Genomic DNA, 6,000 nt, shown 5'->3' with positions numbered 1-6,000 from the left:
CAATGTATCAATGGCCGCTCAGAACATGCCATTTCGATAAAGAACGGAACAGTGTCGTATTCGCCGTGAAAATCGGAGTGTATCGGATAAATCCGAATTGTCAGAAAATTTACCGCCGAGTGTTTCTCGGATTTTTTTCGGATTTATGCGAAAACACGGAGCCCTAGTCATGTGCAACTGAGGCCAGCTGATAAAAAGTGTTCGACACTCGCCGTTATGACCACGAGCGGCGCTGACTAATACTTCCAGGTTTGCATGCACACCTTAACGAAAACCAACAGGCAATCAGGCCAAAAGGAAAATATTCCTCCCAAAATACTTTATTTGAAAAAAGCAAATACAGCGGTATGTGCAACATTTAGAGACGTCTAGTTTCCTTTAGCGTCAGTGCTCGATCGCTATAGCACTATGTACCTGTAGTAAAAACGACAAGCCTTTTCTAAATATGTCCAGATCGCTTATATGATCATCATTGTGGATAAAAGAAGAACACAAGAAAAATTTTTACCTCTTGACAGTTATTGTGGTTGCCATTCGAGACCTGACCAATTGTTCATTCTGGAAATATTGAAGACATGATAGTGTGATACATGAGAAAGGGTAATTAGGCCACTTCGATGCTTTGTCCGATTTTTTCCTTTTCTGCGCAACTAATGTGTATCGAAACCAAGTGAGGCGTGGTAATTTACTCTGGAAGCTACTGAGAATTTTCACTTAGTAAGAGGTGATGTTCATGGAAACTGGAATCGCGGATCTTATTTTGCCTTTAAAGTTTGACGTTTCTGTCGCTAATATACACGTTAGAGGTAAGCTTCCAGCGGCACTGTATTTCCACACACTTCCAACTAATAGCAACTACTTCAGTACTGGTCTAGCCAGTCAATTTAGTATGGATATATCTGCTTGTTTAGCAACCATATGAATGCTTTGATGTGGAATTTTTAGGCTCCGCGAAGATCTGTTATTAACGAAGTCAACGCAGAACAATCACAATGACTGTTGCCTTCTCTTTGGACACTTACATCCTACAAGAATACTTCAACTGAGCAGTCAGAATAAATTAGCAGTTTATTCGGATAATAGTGCTTTTTGTATGGCTGTTTTACATTCCTTTACATTCGTACAATCATGTTTGTGAAACGTTAGGTAATATGAACGTCACAGCAGGCATTTTATGCGGATAATAAAGTGCATTCTCACGAAATAAAATGACTCCGGATACAAATTGTCTCTTGCTTCTTTTCATCTCCTAGGTTGTTGCGTAAACTAGCAGCAAAAACCTGCCAGTACCACACTTTAAGAGTTCTCTGACAGACGCGTCCCCTATAGAGCTCTGAGTATTGCTTCGGTGACGGTCAAGCATGGCAAGCAATGCTTCTTTTCTCCCACCCAGCAGTCGTAATGAGCGCATTCAACGGAACGCGCCACTCTGTGGCATGGTACTGCACCTTGGAGCTTATCGCATAATCAAAGTTTTCTTGCACTCTAGGTCAGCATTTTCCCACCACAGCAGCATAAATATTCAGCCTCGAGCATTTGTCTTTGCAGTGCTCTTTTGTCTCTTCAATTTCTGCAAGAAAACGGGGACTAAGTGATGCAGATATGCCCCCGCACCGAAACGCATAAACGTCGCCTGCACTACACATAACATGAAGGCACTTGAGTGAGACAGAACTTAAACAGCTGCCGGTTTCACAGCTGCAATGAATGCAAGTTTGACAAACGTTTCCCGAAAGAACTACTACGAGGTTTCTTTACTGTCTTTCAGGAAAAAAATAAAGCTCCTCAGTTTGTCTGTCTTGATTAAAGAGCCTTATACGACGGGTCCCTTTGTGCGAAACGTAGTAAGCGCCGCGCCACTTTGAAACGGCACCCCCGCGAATTTAAAATGCCTGTACATGCGCCTAGCTTCATAATGTGTTGGGACTCTTCAAGGAAGCCGAATAAATGACATGATGCATACTCCTCTGCGTGCTCGGAGCTTAGGTTCCAACTGCCCACAGCTGGCGGCAAAGCGCTGGACTGCGTGCGTGGTATTTCGCTGCGCAATCTTTCTGCCAGCATTACACCGTACCCAGTGTTTATCTCAAGAAGAAAGGAGTATAGAGTTAACCCTGGCGTGCACGACAGCACTAAGTTCTAACTTTCTCGGCAATTTTAACCAGTCATCAAAGAAAGTTTCAGATTTGTTTTTCTTTTAAAACTATAAAGCGCTCGTTCCTAAAGGATATGTCAGTCTGCTTCCTTACCTTCAACTCACGCCTCCGCACATGAGCTTCACAGGCCTATTTTGTAATTGAGGAAATGTATCCATGCCTATTCATCATCAAGCAAACCATGCTCAGCCGTATCAGCTATTTACTCTCGTTTCAGTTGACAGCACTTGTTAGGCTAAAATCCAGGGTTTGGTTCCGATTTTATTGGAAATGAAATGCTAACATACCTGTGCGTTTACGTTAAGGTGCATGTGAAAGAACAGAATGTAGTCGAATTTATTCCAGTCTACACAAGCAGTAACAGTTTTTTTTAACACGAAAGTGTTTTATGCCGGGGCCCACCAAGACTTCAGTGACGTATTTCCGCCACGGAAATGACGTCAAAAATTCACACGATCAGATGGCGAAGCATTGAAGAAAAAATTTCACTGACGGAAGCTGAACACATGACCTCTCGGTCCACGGCAACTGATGCCGGGCACACTATCCACTGCACCTCCGTGTGACGTGAAGGAGGCTTCACGAACGCGCTCTTATATCTCACGCTTTCCTCTGGGATGGTGTCACCGTCTGGGAGCGGGAAAGGGAAGTAATGCATTATGATCGTGGCCTCCGTGATTAGCTTCTGCAACGCGCCGCCGCTACGCTTCCGTCTCTTTAGGCGCGTTGCCAATGGAAGTGTACTACACCGCGAGGGGGACAACTTTAGCCCAAACGTAGGCCTCACTCATAACATCCATCCATATTAAAAATAGGCGAGGCACGAGACGCCGGACGCCTCGCCTGGGGCCGATATTTCAAACGATCGCAAAAGGCGACAATTGCAAAAATATCGCCTGTGGTGGCCACTGAGTGGCTATTGAGCAAAACCGGAAAAGTGATGGCGCCATCTAGTATTTCAGTCGACGTGACGGTGCTCTGGGGTTCTCATGATATGTCTGGAATAAACGAAAACACCTTATCACCTTCGGGTGGTGGTGAAGTCTAGCATATCAGTGGCATAGGTGGTAGCACCTTGTATTGAGTCCTCGGTGGATGTGTGGATTTTTTTTTTACGCTGATGCTTTCAGCGAGCATTACTTTGGGGTGTTTTCCGTACTCGTTCTTTGCCGTTGAAACGACTTTCAACACGTCTTATATTTCATGTAGCCACAGCCAAGCCTGGCCATGGCGTAGAAGCCAGCATACGCTCGAAGACGCTACACTCGGGCTGATCTACGCTCGTACATATGGTGCGCTCACTCCTCTGTTGCGAGACATGCGTACAACCAACGGCCATTTCAAAGTGACGTCACGGACAAGTGTTGATTCAGTTATTGAACACACCAAGTTCTACGTCACCAAAAACGATACTGTCGCCTTTCGCGTTGCCCGCTTACGCTCGCCCCGAGAGAAATTACGGCTGGTCTAGAGGGGTCAAGACAAGCGTTGCGTTTCCCTCTAGCCCGGTCGTGGTGGGATTTCTTTTGTTAACTCTTTAACATGCCGCAGGATGGCGACCTTAGCCCAAATTGTGCGTCCAATCAGCGACGTTCTTCTGGCTCTTACATCGCTTTCTCTGATTACGCTCAACCATGGAGAAATAAAAAGAAAGCTAGGAGGGAGCGTCACATGAAAATTTCGAAGCCCAGCCATAAAAATTGAAACAGCAGCATGCTGGGAATTGTGACCAGCGCATGGAAAACGTGGGTTGAGCGGCCTCCGAACAAATTGTCTTGTGGACGCTATAGGTGCGCGCGCGCGCGTCAGTTTTTGTTTTTTTCCCGTGAGCGCAGCAAAAAAGAAAATGAAACAGGAGCATCATGGGAAATGTGAAACTAACACGAGGAGCTAGCGGTTTCAGAGGAGGTTGGCTTGTGGACGCTAGGTGCGCTCCCTTCTATTTTTTCCCTCCACGCCGTTAACTACAACAGCTACCAGGAAGGCTTATTCATTGATCATAGGTGTTAGCCGTCCGGATGGGGTTGTGCCACCAAGACCAACCGTCAACGTGGGTGCATCCACGTTAAACGGTGCTATCGTTGGCGAACACCAATAGACATTGCGCAAGCTCTCCTATATCAATGTACACTAGGCATTCAACGACTTCTGTAAGGACACGTTGTACTTTCGTGCTATACCGATGCCTATGACGGAGGGATCGACCATGTCTTTTTTTCTTTTGGTGTTGGCGTGCGATTGACCGACAACATTATTTCAATTCTATCAGCGCAAGTACAGCAGATGACTCTACGTGTGTTGCTTAGACTCATCTGGCCTGACACTTGAAGCGGACGAAGTCGAGGAGGTTCTGTGGTAATATTGAATTCGAGGCAGTTTAGAACAAATAGGGCAAATCGTAGAGCGGCAGGTGGCGTGACAGAGAGGCGTCATGTGTTGTTTCGGAACCAGAGGATATGGGGAGCGGAAACCTCTAACACAATGCCATAAAATGCTTACTTCGCCATTCTTCTGGTACTGCGAGGCATTAAGCGTGACTTTACTAACGCTCATTAAGAGGCTTTGCGGGAGTAGTAATAGCTGGTGCTGTCACATTTTATGCATAGCACACGTAAGTATACTGAAGTATGTATACGGGTCATATATACTTACGTAAGTTTGCAGGTCGTATACGTAAGTGTCGGCATTAGTTTAAGTACTCATTACTGACTGCGGCTCGAAGTATTATTCGGGTAGTCCGTACGCACCACGTTGCGTGGAAGACGTGTTTTATACGATGGTTCACCTTATCGTAGCGTTGATAGTTTCAAGAAAAGAAACAGGTATGTTTAATGGTGCAATAATTTATGTGGGTAAGACAGTGCCCGTAAATGTCAATCATTTAATGCATCTATAATTGGTTTGGACATGTTGCTGGTGCGAATTAAGAAAGGGGCACGGGAAATATTTCTTGGGATATCTTTTGAAGTCAGCTACATTCCCTATGACTTCCTTTTTGGTTGTTCCCCAGACCGGGTATGCTTAACTATAGTGGAGCAGTATTAGCGAATGATGGAGTAGCACTTTTATATATTGCGGTAAAATTTAGGTATCTCGATTAATTAGAACATCTACTTTACTTAGGTATTATGAACTTCTGCGTCGGTAAGATTGCAGTTCAAATTGAGAAATAAGGCTCCAGTGCTTTCACAGCTTTTCTACATCTATCTTTTAGTTTTCAAATAAGTACAGGTGAAGTCTGAAGGCAGCATTGGATAATGTCCTTGTTTCTTCTTGTACGATATTCTCACTAAACGTCTGTGCGTAGAATAATGAATATTTCCTGAAACGAGCTTTAGTTGAGGTACGGCAGAATATTATGTTCTTCACCTTCGCTTCGAATGTATCCGAACTAGTGATTAAAAGAAGCAGTTCGACAAACACTATATTAGGACTCAACTGTAGACGCTGGGGCCATTTTATAGTGGCAGGTGACCAGATTAGTGATTAGGAGCTGCTTTCAGGAAGGAGACAAAAGACGTGAAAGCAGAACCATTTTTGTGCGTTGGATTACCAAGGAACTGGAGGCACTAAGGTGTTATCAGCGGAGCGGGCTGTGGGCTCTGTTTTGGCTGGGCAAACAGCCCAGCGGCTCACGTCCAGCTGCTGTGTGCGCCCGACATTCGCAGAAACCAATGGGAATGCAAAGAAGGTGGACAATTCATGCATGTTTGGCACAGACAAACACTAGCGCCGTGCTCTCTGGCAAACAAGTCCACGAGACTTCACTGACACAAACGGCTTCCGGCAGATGCAGTGACTACGCACGTTTTATGCACTGAAACTGGCGAGGTCGAGCCTCGTC

The sequence above is a fragment of the Rhipicephalus sanguineus genome, chromosome 5 (assembly GCF_013339695.2).
Source record: "Rhipicephalus sanguineus isolate Rsan-2018 chromosome 5, BIME_Rsan_1.4, whole genome shotgun sequence".
Lineage (NCBI taxonomy): Eukaryota > Metazoa > Arthropoda > Arachnida > Ixodida > Ixodidae > Rhipicephalus > Rhipicephalus sanguineus.
Note: the sequence above shows the minus strand (reverse complement) of the source record.